Genomic DNA, 23,313 nt, shown 5'->3' with positions numbered 1-23,313 from the left:
CATCCCAGGACATCTGGCCCTGTCCTGCAGCCCAGTGCCACCCCCAGCTCTGCTCCCCTCCCTGTGCTCCTGGATGGACCAGCTGCTCCTCCTCCCCTCTCCCACAGCCTCCCCCACAGCCTGCTCTGACATCCGAGCGTTATTTAATGTCTGTTTTGCTGCTAGGAAATGTAGTTTGGTGGCTGGAGATGGGGAGGCAGCCACGTGAGCAGCAGCAGCAGCATCCCCACGGATCCCTGGCAGGCTCTCAGCCCCTTCCCTGGTGCTCCAGGGGGTGTGGGCCCCATAGCTTGTTTAGCTGACCCTAATAGAATCTAATATAAAAGAAGTATGGAGTGTTTTGATTCCTCTAGTGTAGGTTTGATTCCTGCTTTTCTAAGTACTGGGAAATGAGAGGCAGCCAGGGCTTGGAGCATCCTGCCTTCCAAGGGTTAATGCCTGCTGCAGAGCCCTGATTCCTCCCTCGGCCTAGGGGTGCATTCAGCACCCCCAAACCCCTCATCCCGCTCTCCCTGAGCTCGGCATTCAGCACAGGGAGGACCAGGAGCAGCTTCTCCCCGATCCAGGAGCCCTGAACGTACAGGCAGATTAATTTAGCATGAACAAAACGCTCTTGCAACACGAATGCCCTGCAGCGACAGGGCTGTGGCTGTGCTGGGAGCGGGGATGCCGGGCTGGAGCAGCGCTGCCCGCCCTGGATGCAGGGATGCGGGAGGAGGACAGGGTCACAGGGAGCCTGGGAGAGGGGCTGCAGGCCGTCCCTGCGGGAGCAGAGCACGGAAATGGGAGGCAGCAGGACAGGGATGCTGCCAAGAGCTGTCCCAGCGTCCCTGCCCCGGACAGATCCCGGCGGGAGGAGCAGAGCAGGGAGCGGGATCGGCCCCGGGACAGCACGGGCACGGCCTGATCCGGGATGGGAGAGCAGCACGGAATTGTCACTGGTACCGAGAACCCATCGTCCCACCGGGCAGGGCGAGGGTGTGACAGCCAGCAGGCTGCGTGACATGGGACAGCACTGCCTGCCAGAGGATCCAGCGGGATCAGCCCCGGCCCAGCTCCCTGTGCTGAGCTCCCCCAGCCCTGCACACACAGGGAAAGGGGCACTGAGAACAGGGGTGTGAGGGAGGGGAACTGGGAGAGCTGGGGTGTGCAGCCTGGGGAAGGATCCAGGGAGAACTTAGAGACTCCTCCAGGGCCTAAAGGGGCTCCAGGAGAGGGGACAAGGGATGGAGGGACAGGACCCAGGGAATGGCTCCCACTGCCAGGGGCAGGGATGGATGGGATATTGGGAATGAGGAATTGTTCCCTGGGAGGGTGGGCAGGCCCTGGCACAGGGTGCCCAGAGCAGCTGGGGCTGCCCCTGGATCCCTGGCAGTGCCCAAGGCCAGGCTGGACACTGGGGCTGGAGCAGCCTGGGACAGTGGGATGTGTCCCTGCCCCTGGCAGTGGGAGCCATTCCCTGTGTCCTGTCCCTCCATCCCTTGTCAATTGTCTCTCTCCAGCTTTCCTGGGGCTCCTTCAGGCCCTGCAAGGCCACCCTGAGCACCCCCCAAAGCTTCTCCTGTGCAGGTGAACAATGGCAGCTGTGCCAGCCTTTCCTCCCAGCAGAGCTGCTCCATCCCTGGGATCATCCTGGCGCCTCCTCTGGCCCGGCCCCAGCAGCTCCAGCTCCTGCCTGTGCTGGGCCAGGGCTGGGGCAGCTCTGCAGGTGGGGTCTCTGAGCACAGGGACAGATTTTATCGAGGTCCCCTCTCTTCTCCAGACCGAAAAGGTTCCTCAAGCCACTCCTCATCACAGAGATGCTCCACACTGCTTTCAGTCCCATTTTTCCTGTTCCCCAGGAGTGTGACAGTGTTCACAGGGCTCCGAGGATGAGGGAAGAGATGAGGATCTGACTCCATGTTTCAGAAGGCTGATTTATTATTTTATGATATATATTATATTAAAACTATACTAAAAGAATAGAAGAAAGGATTTCATCAGAAGGCTAACTAAGAATAAGAAAAGAAGGAATGATAACAAAGGCTTGTGTCTTGGACTCTCTGTCCAAGCCAGCTGACTGTGATTGGCCATTAATTAGAAACAACCACAGGACACCAATCCCAGATGCACCTGTTGCATTCCACAGCAGCAGATAAACATTGTTTACATTTTGTTCCTGAGGCATCTCAGCTTCTCAGGAGGAAAAATCCTAAGGAAAGGATTGTTCATCAAACATGTCTGTGACACAGGAGAGGAAATTCCTTTTTGACCCATCACAAGTTCATTTCCCAGTGAGTCTGATGAGGGACGTTGCCCAAAGCCTTCTGACAATCCCTGTAGATCCTCTTGAGCAGATCCCCCTGTGTCCATAGAAAAAAAATATAAGAAAATTTGGGAATGGAGCGACTCCAACCAAATGGATTGGGATGAAATGAGGTGCAGTGAAAGGGACTTGATCCCTTCAGTGAACATTCATGGATTCTTGATGCACAATTTCCTTCCCCAGTCAGTAAAGGAAATTTTCCCCATTAGAACCCATTTATTCATGTACCCAACAGCTCCATTTCTATTTTCCTGACACAGAGTCTGTCAGGCTCCACATCCCATTTAATCCTTACAAAACCCCACACAGCCCCCTCAGGCCACATTTGATCCCTTCCCTCCCTTTGCCACCGAGCCCATTTCCACACTGGGTTTTCCATCAGCAGATGGGAAATATCATCTTTTCTTTCTGTACCATTCTTGGGGTGAATCTCCCAGCTTCTGGCAATTAGCTCCTATTCACACCATCAATTTGCTCTGAATTCCCTCTCCTGATGGCAATCCCATCAGAATCAATTCCTTTGATTCCCCAAATCACCCTGCAGTGGTACCTGAGGCTCAGCCTGCCTGGGACCCCACCAGCCCCATTTGCTCCCTCTCTCCCCCCTCTCTGTAATTTCCTTCCTGCCTCTCCAGCTGAGTTCTCCCCCTCCCTCTCTTGCTGGGCCTGGCTTTGTCTCCTGCCAGCCCCGGTGTTTTCCTGGGATTTACAGCCTGGCTGTGTTCTCAATTAGCAGGTTCCTTCCAGCCTTTATGGCTTCCGAGTCACAACATTTCCAAGGCTGTGGCAACATATTAGAGACTGCAGATGTAAAACAGGTATTAAAGCAGGTATTAACTGCACTGAGATCTCCTCAGCCTCCAAATTCCCAGCTCCTGGGAAGGCTCCATGAGCCTTGGGGGCAGATGTGGCTTCAGACCAGGCTCCCTAAATTACTTTTCCTGGAGCATCCCAGGGAAAAAAATCCTTCCTGCCTTTCACCTCCTACCTTGGACACTTCTCTTGCATCCAGCTGGAAATAAAGGTCCTTCCAACCCTCCCCTGCTTTGCCTCCTCCTGCAGCTCCTCAGGAGCTGGGCAAGGCTGGAGAGCTCTCTCTGGTCAGATTCTCCCCTTTCCCAGGGCAAATCCCCTTTGGAATAAGGTGGAGCGTGGTGGGAGCAGGAATTATTTTGTGGGTGGAAACAGCCCAGCCACTGAAAAGCTGGGATGAAACATCCTGGAGCAAGGGGTGGCTCCCAGGGGGAGGTTTGGGGTGCCAGGCTGGAATTTTGCACATCCAGGGCCCTCCTTCACAACCTCACAGTGGGGCAGTGCTGGGATGGCTCTGGGTGTGATCCCTGGGCTGGAGCATCAGGGCTGCTCTGGGGAGGGTTTGGTTTGGAAAGGCATTCCTGGGGGTTTCCCTACTCTGGGAATTTGGCTTGAAAAGGCATCCCTGGGGCTCTCCTCATTTCTGGAATTTAGTTTGGAAAGGCATCTTTGGGGGTCTCCTCATTCCTGGAATTTGGCTTGGAAAGGAATTCCTGGGGTTTTCCCCACTCTGGGTATTTGGCTTGGAAAGGCATCTCTAGAGCTCTCCTCATTCCTGGAATTTGGCTTGAAAAGGCATCTCTGGGACTCTCCCCATTCCTAGAATTTGGATTCTTAACATGTCCCAGGGTCTCTCCTCATTTCTGGAATTTTGAAAGGCACTGCTGGGGCTCTCCTCATTCCTGGAATGTCGCTTGGGAAGGCACCCTGGGGCTCTCCCCACTCCAGGAATTCAGTGCTCACAGTTCAGAGCCCTCTCTGTGTCTCCCTGCAGCCTGTGCCAGTCTCTCCCAAGCTGCCCGGCTGATCCCAGCCCAGCCCTGCTGCCTCTCCTCTCTCCTCTCTCCTCTCTCCTCTCTCCTCTCTCCTCTCTCCTCTCTCCTCTCTCCCCTCTCCTCTCCGTTATCAGCTCAGGAAATGGAGCCGAACATCCCTCAGGAAAACCCTGGGAACTGCTTAGCTCCCCACGCTGGAGCTGGGAGCCACGTTTGGAGCGGAGATAAAGCCTGGGGAGATCCAAGGGAGGTGTTTGGTGTTTGGTGTTTGGTGTTTGGTGTTTGGTGTTTGGGATGGACAAGGACCCGCTGCCAGAGTCCATTCACACCTGGGCGAGGCTGGAGCCTGTTGGTGACCCCGAATTGCAGAGCAAACAGGGTGGGAAGGATGGGCAGCAGCAGAGCCTGGCCCAGCTCTGTGTGGGGGGACAAAAATCATCCCCTTGTGCCTTCCAGCTCCACTCAAAGCCAAGCAGGACAAAACTCGGGAGTTGTGCCCCACAGCAGAGCCAAACCAATGAACGCAGCTGTAAATGCAATCAGGGAAGCGCCCATGGGTGTGATTCCTGAGGAGAGGGGCTCAGGACGTGGCAGAAATGGGAATTCCCTCCCTGGCAAGGTGGGTGGCAGCAGCAGCAGGCGGGAGCTGTGGCTTGGCTGGGGCCGTGTGGACATCAGGAACGCTGGGGAATGTCTGCGGGTGTTTGCTCTGCTCCCAAGGCGTTCCGAAGAATAATAGCACTGATCTTGGAGGGATTTCAAGCAGCTGAAATTAGAATGAATGCTGTTTTTAATTTGGACTAACGAGCTTAAAGAGCAAAATGAAAGACTCCCAGCAATTTTGCAGAGTCAAGACACTTAACACGAAGCCGGGGAACATCAGAATGTGATCTTTGCAATGTTTCCCATCTGATCCGCAGAAAGAGCAAACAAGCCCCAGTGTTTGAGTCAGATTAAATGGTTAATTATTACTGCTATTGTTGAACTCTGACAGTGTGGCAAATCAGTGATGGATGGCAGGGGAATGAAGCTGGGCTGGCTGGGAGCAGCAGCAGTGCTCGGGCTGCTCAGTGAGGACTGGCAGCGTCACAGCTGGATTTGCCAGGGTCACCCCACTCCTCTGGGGACACAGGGACCTGAAAATGGGCCTGGCTGGAGGGGGGAGGCAGGGGGGGAGTGTGAATAAAACCCCCAAACATGAGAATTTTGTTGGGATTTATTGGGGTGCTCCCTGCTCAGCAAAGCTCTGTCTGTGGCACAAAACCCCTGAGGGATTTGCTGGACGCTGACATTGTCCCTGAGCATCCACTCTGGGACTGAGTTAAAATTAAAACTCCTCCTGCCTTGCCACAACAGCCTCTGAGGTTTGTTGGGAGAGCATCTGGCCAGATTATCTTTAAAAAATAGTGCAATTACAACAGCAGTGAGGTGCAAAAAGGAAAATAAATGTCCCCAGCTGTGTCACAAAGGCTGTTGATGTGACAGCCCCTGTGCCAGCTCCTAATTTCTGGAGAGCCAGGTCTGTGCAGCTGCTGCTTGAACTCCATCCCATAAGGAGGAAAATGAAGGGCTCTGAGGTCTTGGTGATGATGCTGCTGCCCACAGAGGGACCTCAGGTGCTGAGCCACAGTGTCACAGTGCCACAGTGTCACTCTCAACAGTGTCATCCCCCTGGATGATGGTCCCACACTGCTCCAGCCAGAAATGTAATTGTTCTTCCTGTGGAGCTGAGTTGATCCTGGCAGGAACATCCAACACTTCCAACCAGGCCTGGATGGTGCCTCTCATCACCTTTCAGTGGAAGTTTCCAGCTTAATTTGTTGCAAAGAAAACCTTTAAAATAAAGGTTTCAAAGGTTTTCAATTTGTTGCAAAGACAACCCTTAAAATAAAGGTTTCAAATAAACCTCAGTGTTTCAGGTGGACACCAACATTCCAAGGGTTTTCCAGCTCGCCAGGACAGTGGTACTGGGGTGAGATGAACTTCCAGGTGTTTGGGGAGCATGGATAATGCCCTGATCACATCCCAAAGGCTCCTTGGGATGTGTGAACAGCCTGTGCTGGGCCAGCACATCCAGGGAGAGATCACAGGGAGGTGTTTGGTGTTTGGGGTGGACAAGGAGCCGCTGCCAGAGTCCATTCACACCTGGGCGAGGCTGGAGCCTGTTGGTGACCCCGAATTGCAGAGCAAACAGGGTGGGAAGGATGGGCAGCACCAGCGCCTGGCCTAGCTCTGTGTGGGGGGACAAAAATCATCCCCTTGTCCCTTCCAGCTCCACTCAAAGCCAAGCAGGACAAAACTCGGGAGTTGTGCCCCACAGCAGAGCCAAACCAATGAACGCAGCTGTAAATGCAATCAGGGAAGCGTCCATGGGTGTGATTCCTGAGGAGAGGGGCTCAGGACGTGGCAGAAATGGGAATTACCTCCCTGGCAAGGTGGGTGGCATGAGCAGCAGACAATCCCCCCTGGCATTTCTGTCAGCATGGGGAGGAGGCACATCCTGATTTCTTGCAACAAAGATCCCTCCCTTCCCTCCCAGCTCCATCCACATCCCCTGTCCTTCCCACACTCCTGAACTCTCCCCTATTCCAAACACTGCCCAGGAAGCAGAGAGTGCCCGGCCATGGGGCACAGGGGGGGACTGTGACGGTGTTCACAGGGGTTTTTGGTTGAGGGAAGAGACAAGGATTTGACTCCATGTTTCAGAAGGCTGATTTATTATTTTATGATATATATTACATTAAAACTATACTAAAAGAATAGAAGAAAAGGTTTCATCAGAAGACTGGCTAAGAATAGAATAAGAAGGATTCATAACAAAGGCTTGTGGCTGGACTCTCTGTCCAAGCCAGCTGACTGTGATTGGCCATTAATTACAATCACAAACATCCAACATGAGACCAATCACAGATGCACCTGTTGCATTCCACAGCAGCAGATAACCATTGTTTACATTTTGTTCCTGAGGTCTTTCAGCTTCTCAGGAGGAAAAACCCTAAGGAAAGGATTTTCCATAAAAGATGTCTGCAACGAGGGACGTGCCCTGAGCTGGGCCCTTCCCACCTTGGGCAGAGTCCCTGCGATGGGCACCGTGCCCATTCCAGCTGCCAGGACGATGCAGAATCAGTTCCATCCTCCCTGGCATCCCTCCCTCCCTCACTCCCGAGCCCTCCTCCAGCCTGGGTGGGTGCAGGAGGCTCCTTCCCGCCCACATCCTGTGCGAGGAGCATCAAGGTGAGGATGGGAGCGGGGTGGGACCTGCCAGGCTCTCTCAGGGCCAGCAGGGATTGAAACAATCCAATTTAGCCGCTGCTGCTCCCAGGGACATGAATAATGGGAAGTTGATGCTAAACTGGAGCCATAATTTTCATACCAGTGCAAACAGATCCAAATTGTGATAAAAGGTTTTCATCTGCCGAGGCTTGGAGAGGCCCCCGCGTGCTGATTTACGGCGCCTCTTAATGTCGCATCTGACAGCACTTTGCAAACAAAATGTTCTGCCCATAAACTCCCAGACAGGGACTTGGGGAGCCTGGGGGAGGGAGGCAGGGGGTGCTGCTGGGGCACTGAGATGCTGGAGCGCAGCCAGAGGAGGCAGCAAGGCTGGTGAGGGGCTGGGAGCACAAACCCTGTGAAGTTTGAAGGAGCTGGGGTTGTTTAGCCTGGAGGAAAGGAGGCTCAGATGCGACCTTATTGCTCTCTAAAATTTCCTGAAGGGAGGCTGCAGACAGGTGGGGTCAGTCTCTTGCACTGGGCAGCACTGACAGAACCAGAGGACACAGTCTCCAGCTATGGCAGGGAAGGTACAGGTTGGATATTAGAAAAAAATTTCACCAAAAGAATAATAAAGTACTGGAATGCTCTTCCCAGGGAGGTGGTAGAATCACCATCTCTGGATGTGTTAAAAAAAGACAGGATGTGGCACTTGGTGCTATAGTCTAGCTGAGGTGTTAGGGCACAGGTTGGACTCGATGATCTTAGAGGTCTCTTCCAGCCTCGTTATTCTGTGATCCTGTGATTCTGTGATTCTGTGTGATTCTGTGATTCTGTGGTTCCCAGTTTTCCCACCAGGACAGCCAGACAGGCTGTGGGAAGGTGAAGCTGAAGGCAAAGCAGCCAGGCTTGGGAGGCTCCAAGGAAAGCATCCATCTCCTGCTGCCCACATCCATGGCTGTGTGTCCAAATGACAATTCCTATGCCAGAGGGATGTCCCAGGCCAGCAGGAGCAGGGAATTGGCTGTTCTGGCTGGGAAGCATCCATGGCTTGGCAGGGCCACGCTGCCCTTCTGTGTCTCCTCCCCTGGGGACTGAGCACCAGCAGGTTCCCTTGGGAGCCAGATCCGTGCTGGAATTCAGTCAGGCGGATCCTTCCATCCTGGATCATGGCTGTAGTAGCATCAGGGGGTAGGATGGTTGGGACAGATGGAGACGAGAGATCTCTGCAGCCAGGTCAGGAGCTTGGGGTTTATTGCAAAGGGCCTGGGTGCAGGGCCCTGCTGGGAGCTGCCAAACACAGCTCAGAGCAGCCTGAGAGGAGAGAGGGGGAGAGAGTAAGAGAGGCAAGACAGCAAAAGCATAAGAGAGTAAAAGGGTAAGAGACCGAGGCTCCCATTACAATACAATAAATCTTCTTCTGTGCTGAATATTCTGATTCTCACTAACCAATCCAGTACAAGATACAAATCCTACAGCATTTCCATACAGCCTAGAAGAATCATTTCATTACCCCACTGTGTTACATTTTAAATCCTAAAAACTCCTCTTTGGGCCCCTTCTGCCAAGCTGGAGGGTCTGCTCTGACCCCAGGGCCTGTCTGCAAGCAGAGGGTGTTGTTCCATCAAAAGGGGATCACCTTCAGCTGGCCACACCATTGTTTTCCAGTTGTTCAGTAACTGAGGGATCTCAAAGCTTGCTTTCATTTCAATCTCGCTTATAGTTTCTATATTCTCAAAATCTTTTGCCAGACAATCATATTTATACAAAGCTTTCCTGTTTCATCTTCCCCAACAACGGCTTTTCTGAGACCCTGTGACCCAGCCCAGGAGGTTTTGTCACTCTGTCCCTCATTGTTTCCATCCCTTTCCTTCCCTGTGCCATGGGCACATCAGATCCCGGTGCCCACCCCTGCCCTGCCTGGGGGCACATCCCTGGGGAAAGGATGCCCAGAGCAGCAGGAGAGGTGTCCCTGTGCCTGTGCCTGTCCCTGTGTCTGGGCAGAGCCCTGGCAGGGCTGAAGGAGCCGCTCCAGGGCGGGCAGAGCCCGGCAGGGATGCGGCGTTGGAGGGGAGCGGGAGCTGCGGGAGCTGCGGGAGCTGCGGGCCGATGGATCCCAGCCCCGGGCACCGAGCACGCAGATCCGCTGCAGTTTGCACCAGTGGAAGCTTTCTCAGCCTGCTTGGCTCCCTTCCCGGAGATAATGAGCTGCAGTAATTGAGCCCGGAGGTCAGGAATGTGCGGCTGCTGCTGCCAGAGAGGAGAGGGCACTGTGCTGTGCGGGGAGGCGCGGCCGAGGTGATGCCGTGTCTCCATGGATATGGGGATGTGAGCGGCGCTGCAAGGACCGGGAGAGCTGGGCAGAGCAGTGCAGGCAAACAGGGCTGGAGTGAACGCTGGGGTGCTGCCTCACGGAGCAGGGGGAGCAGAGCCAGCCCTGGCTCTGGGGCTCTGCAGGGGCTGGGACAGGGTGGGGACAGCCCAGGGCTGCTCCTGGATCCCCTTTGGGATCCAAGGTGGGACCTTGTCTGGGTTTGAACAGCCAGGTGTGTGCTGAGGAAGGCAGGAGCCTCCCCTGAAATGGAAAATGTAAAACATCCGTGGGGGCAGGAGGGTGGGATACGGAATTCCAGCTCCGGAAGGTGGGACTGTGCCGAGGGTCTGCCCTGAGCCTGCCAGCAGTGCTGGGCACAAACAAACCCCCACACCCAGTCCAGAGCAGAGCTCCAGGCTCTGATCCCACCAAGTGCAGCTGGGACGTGCCCTGAGTGTCCTGCTGTGGTTTCCAGTGGGAATTACCAGGGAATGGGGCTGCTGTTCCTGCCTGGGGCTCCCTGCAGCAGCTTTCTCCCTGGGCATCTCCAAAGGTGCTCTGTGGTGGTGCAGCTGGGCTGGGAGGACACGGAGCTGTCCCTGAGGCTCAGAGCAGAGCTGCCCTGCCAGGAGAAGCTGCTGAGGAGCTGCTGTTGCTCTGACAACAGCCAGAGCATCCCCGGGCCTGCGAGGAGGGGAAAAGCTCCCCGCCGTCCCACCCACCACACGCGGGCAAGGAGATTTTGCTCCCTGGGTGCTCAGCAGCCCTCAGGTAGCAAGGGAAGCCCCCATGGCACTGGGGGACCACCAGGAGCTGGTCTGGCACAAAAAAACCCTTTCTGAGTGCACATCAAAACCAGATGTGGACATAGAAAACCCCCGAAAAAAAAATTAAATATCCTCAGTTATTAAATATTTAAAAATATTAATATTTAAATATTAAAAATATTTTAAATAACAGCCCCAAATGGGAAGATCTGCAGAGGTTTGGGGTCTAAAAGAAAGCCAAGGATGAATAGCAGAGGTCAGGGCTGATGGGTTCCACCCTTCCCAGGCAGCTGGGAGCAGGGTGTGATATCAAGAGGGTTTTTTGCTGCCTTTTGATCACTGCTTGGTGTGAGAATTCAATGCTCATAAAGCCCCCTGGGAGCCCCCACCCTGCTGGGTCCCTGATTAGAAAGAGTTCCTTTATCCCAGTGCCAAAGGAGCCAAACTTCACCATTCCCATCGCCCCCTCCAGCAATGCCCCTGGGTCCCTGCTGCACTCCCAGAGCCTTTGAAATCCTCATTTCCAGCAGCCACAGCGGAGCTTTCACGGCCGGGGTCACGGCTCCTCCCCAGAGCTATCAGTGTGCCTTTCTCTGGCCTTGAGAGCTCCCTCAATAATGTTCCTTCTATTTGTGTTTGCAAAGGGTTTTCTATGGATTTGCTGCTGCCAGGGCCTTTCTGGGGGAGTTTTCCTTTCAGTGGGCTCACGGTGCCCTTTGGCTCTGCCCCTGACCGGGGGGATCTCTGAGGGGCTCTGGGGAGCTGAGAGGAAATAAAAATGAGCAGCACTGATTGTGCAGGCTCCCAGATTGGCAGAGGGATGGGACAGGGGGTATCAGCACACACAGGCACCAATTCCAGCAGTGCCAGGGCTGTTCCATCCCTGCTGGACTCTTGGGTTTGTACCAGGGCTGGAATTCCTGCTCCAAAGGGCCGAGTATCTGTCACTATAGGACACAAAAGAACACAAGCTCACACCGCTGTTCTCAAGGTGAAGAAAAAAGGGAAGTTTATTTTTTGACTCTAACATTTATAGTTTTCTAAAACTATGACAGTGGATTGGAGGGTGACAGTGACATTTCTCTAATGACACTGGTCAAACTAACAGTCCATCAACTCTCTCTTCCTCTATAAAAGGATGCAAAACAATGAGTTATTTACAGAAAGTGTGTGAGAAAGTTCACTACAAGAATGTCAACATCAGAAGGCTTAGAAAATCTTAAAAAACCAGGGTGACAAATATCCCTTCTCCCCCAGCCTTGGGACAGCCTCATCCCACTCTCTGCTCCCTCTGCTCTCCACAGGCAGCAGCAGATCCCTGCTCTCCCTCCCCACACCTCAGGCAGTTTCCCCAGAATTCTCCCAGGATCCTGCAGCAAGGATGAGGCACCTGGGGAGCTCTGGCAGGTCCTGTCTCCAGTGGGACAATCCAAGTTTGCTGCTTCCTTCCAGACTCAGCTGGTGCCATCAGCTCCTGGGCTGCTGCCTGAGCCATCTCCAGGCTGTACAAAGTCCTGCCATGTTCCCGGAGGGCACAAGGGGATGGTTTGTGGCCCAAAGAATGCAGGATTTTCTCCTGGCTCAGCCAAATGGGACCTGGTCTAACCCATTTCCAGGCCTAACCCTCCTCTGATCCCTGCTAAATCCACATCCTTGGGTGTTCCCTGTGGCCATGAGTCCCTCCAGCTACACTTTTGCTGTACACAGGAAACTGATTCCTTTTATCTGCTTTAATTGGGAGCCTTCTGCCTTCCTGCTCTGGCACTTCCCTTCCCACCTGGAGAGAAGGGGAGAGGGGCACAGGGCTGTTCATGGCCCCTGTGCTGGGCAGGTGCCTTCACCACATCCCAGCAGCATCTCCTCCCCACAGAGTGACCCCAGCCATGGAATCAGGGAATGGCTGGGGCTGTGTTGGAAGGGAAATTAAAGCTCATCCAGCCCTGCCCCTGCCATGGCAGGGACACCTCCCACTGTCCCAGGCTGCTCCAGCCCCAATGTCCAGCCTGGCCTTGGGCACTGCCAGGGATCCAGGGGCAGCCACAGCTGCTCTGGGCACCCTGTGCCAGGGCCTGCCCACCCTCACAGGGAACAATTCCTCATTCCCAATATCCCGTCCATCCCTGCCCCAGGCAGTGGGAGCCATTCCCTGGGTCCTGTCCCTCCATCCCGTGTCAATTGTCTCTCTCCAGCTTTCCTGGGGCTCCTTCAGGCCCTGCAAGGCCACCCCGAGCTCCCCCCAAAGCTTCTCCTGTGCAGGTGAACAATGGCAGCTGTGCCAGCCTTTCCTCCCAGCAGAGCTGCTCCATCCCTGGGATCATCCTGGAGCCTCCTCTGGCCCAGCCCCAGCAGCTCCAGCTCCTGCCTGTGCTGGGGCAGCTCTGCAGGTGGGAAATCACCTGAGCACAGGACAGTTCCTCTCCAGCTCCCTGCAGTCCCTGGAGTGCAGCACCTCCATCCCCTGCTCCCAGCTGCTTCCCAGCATTGCCATATTCACACTCCCAGCTCATTGTCCTCATGTTTCTCCAGGCCAGAATTCTCTTCATTTTCCATGTCCTATCCCAGGTCACTGTTGTCCTTCCCCTCCGGGTGACCAGCCAAAGCTTTGTCCCCAGCTTTGTGTTCCACCACCAAGCAGAATCTGTCATATCCTCCCCAGCACAGGAGGAAACATTGCACCTTGAGAAGGCAGGAGAGCCTCTGGAGGAAGGGATGGGAGGGGGGAGAGCTCAATCCTTCAGCTCAGAGCCCTCAGGAGGATCCATCCCCTGGCGCTGAGCTCCCTCTCAGGTGTGCATTCCGTGCCAGGGTTCCTGAGGAGCCCCTGCCCTGCTGGCTGTGCCAGTGCCAGCAGGGATGAGCTCAGCACCTGAGCTGAGCTGTTCCCCTTGGCTCTGGGTGTCCGTGCTCACTCCTCACCGCTCAGCCCCGTTCCATTCGCACTCCCTGCAGAGGAAAACCAACCACACGTCTGACAGAGTCTGGCACACACCCCTGAGCCCAGGCTGATTAGCAGGGTGAGGATCCCACCTCTGGCCTGATCAGTCTGACCTGTGTCTGCTTTCATCTTCTTAGGAGGATGATTCTGCGCCGAGGGCCCTCAGCACAGAGCCCTGCAAAGGGAGCTGGGAGCTCTTCTTCCTAAATGGGAGCAAAACAAAGAGCTGAAAAAACCTGGGAGGCTGGGAGGAGTTCAAGCCCTGTCTAGAGGCTTTCTGGGAGACTAGAGCTGCCCTGTGGGCAGGAGGGGTCAGAGCCAATTGCCTGGGGGCAGCAGCCCTGCCCAGGGCTGGATGTTCAGGGTGTCAAGGGCGGCCTCCAAGTGCCCAGTGCTGGGGAATGGGTGAGGGACTGACCCAGACACATCTCCCTGGAGCCAGGAGAGGAGCCAGCATGCCCTGGCTGGGCACTGGATAAGGGATGGGGGCCTGCAGAGCTGGGGCTGGCACAGCACAGGGCAGTGCTGAGCCTGGGTGAGGTGTGGCACCCTGCTCCTCTGTTGGAACCCAGCACATCCCTCCGGGTGTCCAGAGTTGCCAGGACCCCACCGGGGGGCTCAGAGACCCTGGCACACAGCCCAGAACACCTGTGGGTTTGATTTTGACCCTTGGAGCAAGTTGCCAGCTTTGTATGAGGACATGAAAGCCACAGAAATTTAAATAGTGTAATAATAAAATTATCACAAGGTGAAAATGCAGATTTTAGGATTTTTGGTATGGGGGTTATGGGGACAAGATGGAGGAACCTGGGCATGTCCAGCCTTTCATCATCATCTTCTTCTTCTTCTTCTTCTTCTTCTTCTTCTTCTTCTTCTTCTTCTTCTTCTTCTTCTTCTTCTTCTTCTTCTTCTTCTTCTTCTTCTTCTTCTTCTTCTTCTCCTTCTCCTTCTCCTTCTCCTTCTTCTCCTTCTTGTTCTTGTTCTCCATTTTCTGCTGTGATGTTGGCACTTTGGGATTGGTTTAGAGTAGAAGCTCACTGTCTAACATAGGTGGTAGGTATTGGGAATTAAGTGTAAATATGTTATACGTAGTTTGTAGTATAAAAGGAGAACACTGCCCCGAGGGTGGTCAGAGTGCCTGTGGCTGCCCTGCTGAGCAGATCTCAGCTGGGCAGAAAGAAAATTTTATAGATAAGAATTAATAAACAACTTCAAGACTGAAAACTGAAGAGCTCTGACTCGTTCTTTGGATGCACGAAACAGAGACATCCTGCACATCTCGGGTCAGCAATTATCAAACAGCAACCCGAGACTCCTCCTCATCCCCTGGAGCACAGGCTGTGCCCACCTGCTCCAGGACACCCCTGTCCTGCCACTGCTGTCACCTCCTGCAGGCAGCTGTGCCCCAGGGCCATGGGGCAGCTCCAGGGACAAGGCAGGGATGGAGCAAAATGAAAATGGGGCAGGCAGGAGGATGAAGAGGAAGGGAAATGAGGCACGGAATGGAGCAGGCAAGGAATGGAGCAGGCAGGGATAGGCAGAGGATGGAGCAGGCAGGAGGATGAGGCTGCCAGGGGGATGAAGAAGGAGGGAAGTGAGGCAAGGAATGGAGCAGGCAATGATGGAGCAGGCAGGGACAGGCAGGGGATAGAGCATGCAGGAGGGTGAAGTTTTCAGGGGGATGAAGAGGGAGGGAAGTGAGGCAAGGCAGGAAGATGATGCAATAATCAACATAAAGTATAAGGTAAATACTAATATTTTGACTCTGGAACACTTAGAATAGTTTTAGGAAACCTCAAGGAATAGAGGGATGCTTTCAGGCCACTTTCTCCGGCTATTTCTCCTGGTTCTGGCAGATTCCCCTTCCCTCCTATCCAGCCTCTTTAGTCATGGTGACACCAATGTCTGTGGGTCTGTATAGGTGACAGGACCAGATTCAACACAGACATATTTTTAATTTTGACTCTTTAATCAGATCTATTCCCCAACTTCCCGTCCACATCCACAGTCAACCACACCAAACAGAGAGGGAGACACAGGGTTAAAGGCAGACACAGGGATAAAGAAGAGGATGAGGATGAAGGAGGAAGGGGATGAAACAGGCAGGGGATGAAGAGGAAGGGAATGAGGCAGGCAGGGGATGAAGACATAGAGGATGATGGAGACATGGAATGAAGAGGTAGGGAGTGAAGAATGCAGAGGATGAAGAGGCAGGGGATGGAGGAGGCAGGGAATGAAGCAGGCAGGGAATGAAGCAGGCAGGGATGAAGAGGGAGGGGATGAAGCAGGCAGGGGACAAAGCAGGCAGGGATGAAGCAGGTTGATTTTGGTCCCAGCAGCCAAGCCCTGTCCTGCAGGAGTTTCCCTGGACTGATTTATCCAGGGCTGGCCCCAATCCCTGTGTGCTGCCTGGACAGAGCATGGCCTGATGGGGCTGGAGCTCACAGGAGACCCAGATGAGGAGCTCCAGCACACCCTGGGCAGCAGGGTGGCACACAGGGTGGCACACAGGGGGGCACAGAGGGTCAGGGCTGGAGCCTGGCCATGCAGGGACATGGTGACACCCCCGGGCTGTGCACACCAATGTCCCTCACGTCCCTCTCATTTGATTAATGCTCCTTCTGGACAGCTGGAGAAATGCTTGGACTCAGCAGTGCAAGAGCAGAGATTGGCAATCATGTGAAAAATAAGGGAAAGGGTTCAGTGGAAGCCTGGCACTGTGAAATGAATGGAATTAATTCAAAGGCAGCCAGGCCACAGTGTCACCAACGTCACGGGCAGGCAGTGCCCTGCTCGGGGAGAGGGCAGAGCCTGGGAGTGTGGGCATGGCCCCATGGCCACCCCATCGATCTGGGCAGGAGCCTGGCCCTGGATGGATCAGGGAAATGCCTGGAGCCACATCTGACAGCTGAGCAGGGAGTGGATGTGTGAGAAATGCCAAGGGCTGGGGGGCACAGCAGGGGGACAGGGCTGGGGCACAGCCTGAGGGAAAACAGCACCTCTGGTGCTGCAGGGAGACATGGGGACATTGGGGACAGTGAGGAACCACCCCAGATTTCATCAAATCCCACCTCTGGTGACGGGAGCAGGTTGGCAGGTGAGCACAGGCAGGCTGTGTGCCCTGCAGGCACCCCAGCAGTGGGGATGTGCGTGGGCAGCAGGATCAGGCTGCAGCCAAGAGCTGCACTGACAGTATTTGCTGCTGCTGCTGCTGCTGCTGCTGTGTTTGTCACCTCAGAGCAGCTCCGAGTTCCTGGCTGGGCACAAAATGATTCCATTTCATGAGAACGGAGAGAAAAGCCCAGAGCAAAAAACCCATCGAGGGACAAAGGGGAGCTGTCAGCACTTTGGAAATGAAAAGGAAAGCAGCACCAAGCAGTTCCCAGGGTGCTGGGTGGGCTCCTCCAGGAGGATCTGCAGGACAGCTGGAGGGATGCAGGGATCCAGGCAGGGATGGGGTGTGGTGGAAGGAGGGCTGGGGGATCTCATGCTGGAGGATCCCTCCCATAAAACCTCCAAGTGCAGCCCAGAAGGGCCAGAGGGAGCACAGAAAGCTCCTGGGATGGTCCCTGCTGGGCTTACCAAGATGCCTCCTTGGATATTTAAATCCCTGAGGTAGGTGGTTGCTTTCCAGTCCTACCCACGAGGGTATCCAGACTCTTCACACTTCAGCCCTGCAGGGATTTAATTTCCATCCATAGGAATGTGCCACCCATCCATGGGTGGGGATCAAGGGATCACAGGGCTCCTCTGGCAGGATCAGAGTAGGGCACAGGGACCCCAAGGCTGTGGGATGGGATCCAAAGCACACCTGGGATCCAGAGCACACCTGGGACCCAAAACACACCTGGGATCTAAAATACACCTGGAAACCAGGGCACACCTGGGATCCAAAACACAGTTGTGATCTAGAGCACACCTCATCATTCCCTGCCTGCTTCATTCCCTACTTGTTTCACTCCCTGCCTCTTCATTCCCTGTGTCTCCATCATTCTCTGCATCTTCATCCCCTGTCTGCTTCACCCCTTGCCTGTTTCATCCCCTGCCTGCTTCATCCTCATCCTCTTCCTCTTCATCCCTTTGTGTGTCTCATGGCTCCACCCTGGCACTGCCTGGGGTGTCATCCCAGGTGCACTTTGGGATGGGACAACGTCCCTCTGACCTGCTGGATCAGCTGATTCCCTTTGGGAAGTGGCAATGGGAGCACAAGGGAGTCAGGAGGAGAAGGAGGGATATTTCCCTCTGAACATCCCAATTTTGCTGCCTGAGAAATTGGAAGTGGTGATGGGAGCACAAGGGAGTCAGCAGGAGCAGGAGGGACATTTCCAGCTGAACATCCTGATTTTCCCAGCTGAGAAATGGGAAGTGACAAAAGCCGGGCTCCTTTTGCCGAGGCAGGAGATGCTCCTGGCACGGGCAGCGCACTCAGCATTCCTCAGGGACACGTTCCCTCCTGCAGGCCCTGCCTGGAGCTGCTGCCACCACGGCACAGGCAGCACCCAGAGATCCCTTTTCCCTGCAGGGGTTTGCTCCTGCAGCCAGCCAGGCGTGGGATGTGGGCTGATCCCAGAGTCAGTCCCAGGAAAGACCCTGGATTTCTCTAAACTGAGTTGGGATCAGGGGAGTTTGGTGGAAGGATAAACCTGGGCTGCTTGGGATGAAGGTTGAGGAGAAGCTTAGATGGAGACAGGACATAAAGAAAGTTATAGGGTGGAAGTATGGAGGGGCTTGACAACTGGCCTGCAAGCAAAGCTGAGTCAATAGAAGAAATAACAATTGATGATTTTGGAGTGTATCCATAGCAAGGAAGAAGACAAATCTGTCAGCATGGAAACAGAATAGAAAAGATACATGGAAATATTTGTAAGCTGACTATGTGCATAAGTAGATGTATATTAAATTTCTGTAAAACTTTTGCCAATTATATTGATGCTAATTGCTTTGCACCAATGAATATAAGAAGTTATTGTGATGTAGTTAATGACTTAAATTCACACTTTTTCAAGAGTATATAAGCTGGAGAACATGCAGAATAAAAAAAACGTTTTTCCTCTTAGACCCTGATCACATGTGTGTGTGTGTGTGTTTATGTGTGTGTGTGTGTCACATCCAGCCTGACAGTGACATGGAAACTGTGATTTGTTGAGTCGAAATCAACCGTCTTGGTTAGACTGGTTACACGTTCCAGATGTGCTCCTGGAATGGGCAGGAGCTGCTCCCCACGAGCAGCCTCTGCTCTGGAGCTCCCTGTGATTCCCAGCTTCAGGAGCTGCTCCAGCTCAAAGGCATTTCCAGGCTGCTTTTGGGAAGATGTGGTGAACTCTGCCTGGCTGAAGAGCTCATACAAGGAATTGGTATCCAAAATCCACCTGGGGAAACTTCAGGAACTCCTCTGGCCCTTTCATCCCCCAGTTCAAGGACGTGTGACATTCTCAGCACTTCAGCCTGTGTTGGGAACTGACCAGAAATTCCACTTCATTTGTTTATAATCAGCTCTGAGTTTTCCCTGGATCCATGGAAGTTGGCAAGGGGACATGGCTGTTTATTCACCAGAGCTTTGCAAACACAGAGTGCAGGGGGAAGGGGCTGGGAGGCTGCAAATGCAGCTTCCTGATCCAAATGTTTGCTCTCCCTTTTCCCCTTGGGTCTGCACAGTGTGGAAAGGGGGTCAGGGAAAAGCATCCCTGCTTTGGTCACATTCCCATAGGAAGCATCTGCTGCTAAACATATGGTGTGGAATAAACCCCATCCCAGAAACACAAACACAGCCTTCTCCTTGGTTTCTTCTCACAGAAAATTCAGGAAGGGCTCTGAGAAGAGGGGAGATGGTCTGTGGGATGTAGGTGGCACAGCAAGCTCAGAGTGGGAGTGGATCAGTGGAACTCCCCATGGATCCATCAGCTGAAGGTCAGGAGGGAGCTCTGAGCTATCCCAGCTGTGCCAGCTTCCCTGGAAAACAGAGCATGAGGAGAAGGAAGTGCTGGGATGGGGAATACAGGGTGTGTCCAACCCATAAAGTACCTTTGTGCCTTTTGGGGCTGTGGCTGCTGCTCAGCCTTTGGTGTCCTCATCCATCACCAAGACGTGGGAGCACGTCCTCCATGGAAGCTTGGCCTGGAGGGTCCAGGGATGTGACTCTGCACCCTCAGAGCCTCTGGCCTGGTGCTGCAGGTCCCTGGTTTGGGAACAGAGCCAGAGCTCTCCTCTCATCCATGTCCTCAGCCAGGCACAGCCGTGCTGGGAGAGCTGGGCTGACCAAAGGGAACCCCACACCAGAGCATCATATCCAGGGAGTGAACTGGGGGTTACTGGGAAAGGGCTGAACTGGGCTCCAGAACGGGGGCCTGGCATCAGGCAGGGAGCGGGGAGGGATTGTTTTGGGCATCACTCGGTTTTTGCCATTATTATTATTATTATTATTATTATTATTATTATTATTATTATTACTACTACTACTACTACTATTACTATTATTACTATTATTATTTTTTTATTATCACCATTATTTACCTTTTTTTACCATTATTATTTGCCATTATTTTTTACCATTATTATTTATCATTACTATTTACTATTAGTACATCATTTTACTTCATTTTCAATTATTAAAACTGTGATTTCCCAACACACAATTTTTCTTTTGATTTCTTTTGATTCTCTCCATTCCACCAGGGTGGGTTACATCTGAGAGGCTTCTCCAAGCTGCTCAGCCTTGCCCAGGCTGGATTCCCAATAATTCCCTTCTCCTACACCACATGCCCACAGGAATTCTTCCCTGGGGTGAAGAACTGATTGACCAAAACCAGGGAAAAAAACAGGATCTGGAGAAAAGACAACTTGAGACCTGACCTGAGCAAGAGGCTGGGCTTTAGGACAGACTTTAAAAGAAACTGTAATTAAAAGCACTGAAATAAATAGAAAAAGGGATTAAATCCCACATGGATTTACCAAAGGCGCTCCATGGCAGGTTGGCTTTTTTTAGGAAAGTAGCTGCTTTCCCAGACAAAAGAATTCCAGGAGATCTCATCTCCCTGAACCTCAGTCAAGCATTTGATGTAAGGCACAGAAGAAATTATTAATTAAACTGGTGAGGATGGGGATTAATGGAGAAAGGAACCTGGGAAATGCCCGGAGGGGAGGTGGCAATGGATGGAGTTAAACCAGCAAGCTCGGAGCTGCAGGCAGGCTGCTAATGGAGTTCCTCAAAGATCCATTTGGGCTCTGATTTTCTTTAATATTCCCACTAATGATCTTTGCACAAAAGGTAGGAGGCTGCTGATAAAACCTGCTGGAGGTTCAAAGGAGAAGCCGGTGATGGCAGCAGTGGAATATCAAACAGAGGAGCTTGGGTGACCTCAAAGGCTGCAGGACGAGACCTGGAAGGGAATTCAGGAGTCCAAATGTGGGGTCAGGGTTCAGGAGCTGATCCAGGAAATCCAGAGCTGCTCCAGGAAATGAAAAGCAGGAGTAGCAGCTGGGGAGTCCCTTAGAGAAGGAGCATCAGCTCAGTTTGGAGCAGAGGGCAAAGGGATGGTCAGCCGAGCTCCAGGAGCTCCTGGGGACAGAGATCCCTCACTCCAGGGCCAGCCCTGCCCCTCCTGCTCCCTCTGAGCCTCTCCCCCTTACCATCTTGAAGGATTTGGTTTCCCTGCCCACCGGGGTTGCTCTGCCAGCCCAGAGTGCTCCAGGGAGGGGATGGAGGAGAATCCTCTGAGCTCAGGGAGATGTGGCACAAAGGAAAACAGGGTTGGACAAGTCATGAGCCCTGGAATAACAGAGGGAAGAGGACAAGTTCCAGCAATACCTACTGAACATTTGTGTGACTCTGGGAGAGCTCTGGAAACCCTCAAGATCTCCAGCCCAGTGGCCACACAGAGATGTGAACCCCATCCTCCAGGTTTGCAAAAATTCAGCAGGAATTTCTCCATGGAAAGGGGGCTCAGGGATGGGGAGGGGCTGCCCAGGGAGGTTTGGAATCCCCATCCCTGGAGGTGTCCCAGGAAGGGCTGGAGGTGGCACTGAGTGCTCTGGGCTGGGGACAAGGAGGGGATCAGGCACAGCTGGGATGATCCTGGAGGGCTTTCCAACGTCAGTGGCCCTGGGATTGGGGAAGGAGCCAGCTGGGACAATGCTGTGTCACTGCTCTCTTCCCTGCCTGCTGCCAGAGGTTTGGCACCGAGCTGGGCAAAGCGACATCCATCAAAATACGTCACCTCCTTGTGTCACTTGGCTGTGCTCCACACCTCCTGTGATGAGCTGGCCCCGTGTCACCATGGGCAGTGGCCACATCCCCTCCCTGACAGCAGCTGTGCCTTGGCTTCTGCCATGGGGGACAAAGCACCAGGGGTTCCCTGAGGCCACACACCCCTGACACCCCTGACACCCCTGACACCCCTCCCCAGGGCTGTCCCTCCGAGATGTCCCCTCTGTGCTGCCAGGCGAGGGGAGGTGACAGGGCTGGCGTGTCACTGCCCCACGGAGCTGCCAGCTCAGGGACCCATGGTGGTGGCAGCACATGCAGCCTGGTGTGGCTCATCCCAGTGCCAGCTGCTGCTGCTTCCACTCCATCACCCCTTGGAGCTGCTCCTCTGCTGGCAGCGGCTCCTGCTCGGCAGGGCAGCTCCTGGAGGAGGCCTGGGCACATTGGCAGGCTGGTGGCAGTGACAGTGACAGTGACAGTGACAGCCAGGCTGCCCCGGTGACATGGCCCCACTGCCAGGGCAGGGCAGGAGCTGCACGAGGGGTGGACGGAGAGGGAAATGCCAGGAGGGAGCTCTGGGTGTGTTGTAAATGCAGGGCCACCAACAAAGGAAGGAATGATGAGGAGGATCTCTGTGACAGTGTTCACAGGGGTCTGAGGATGAGGGAAGAGATGAGGATCTGACTCCATCTGTTTCAGAAGGCTTATTATTTTATTATATATATTATGTTAAAACTACACTAAAAGAATAGAAGAAAGGATTTCATCAGGAGGCTGGTTAAGAATGGAAAGGAAAGAATGATAACAAATGTTTGTGTCTTGGGCTCTCTGTACAGGCCAGCTGACTGTGATTGGCCATTAATTAGAAACAACCAACATGGGCCAATCACAGATGCACCTGTTGCATTCCACAGCAGCAGACAACCATTGTTTACATTTTGTTCCTGAGGCATCTCAGCTTCTCAGGAGGAAAAATCCTAAGGAAAGGATTTTTCATGAAAAGATGTCTGTGACAGATACCATCTTATCAGAAGGCTAAATTATATTATATTATATTATATTATATTATATTATATTATATTATATTATATTATATTATATTATATTATATTATATTATATTATATTATATTATATTATATTATATTATATTATATTATATTATATTATATTACATTACATCATATCATATCATACTATACTACAGAATACAGAAAGCATACTTACAGAATGCTAAAAAGACAATAATGAAAAATTCTTGACTCTTTCCAGAGTCCTGACACAGCTTGGCCCTGATTGGCCAAAGAGTGAAAACAACTCCCAGCAGAATCCAATGGAACAATCACCTGTGGGTGAGCAATCCCCAAACACATTCCACATGTGAGCACAACACAGGAGAAGCAAACGAGATAAGAATTGTTTTCGTTTTCTCTGAGGCCTCTGGCTGCCTTTCAGCTTCAGGAGAAAAGCCCTGGGTGAAGGGATCATGTCCAGGGAATGTGAATGGCACACATGGGTGCTCACGGGGTTACCTGGAGGGGGTGGGTTAAGGGAAGGAGCCCCTCCCTGGGCAGAAGGTGCTCCTGTCTCCAGGAGATTTCCTGAAGAGAGGCCCAATGCTGTCACCTTCTCCCTCCAGGGCCTCTCCCTCCTTCCCTGGAGGATATTCTCTCCATGTTTTCATCTGGAAACAGTCCCACTGCCACTCCAGAGATCCCAAACTGCTTCAGCCCCGTTCAGACAAACCCAGCCTGGCTGCCTGGGCCCTGCTC

Source organism: Zonotrichia albicollis, chromosome 15 (assembly GCF_047830755.1).
Source record: "Zonotrichia albicollis isolate bZonAlb1 chromosome 15, bZonAlb1.hap1, whole genome shotgun sequence".
NCBI lineage: Eukaryota > Metazoa > Chordata > Aves > Passeriformes > Passerellidae > Zonotrichia > Zonotrichia albicollis.
This window is presented reverse-complemented; position numbering follows the sequence as displayed.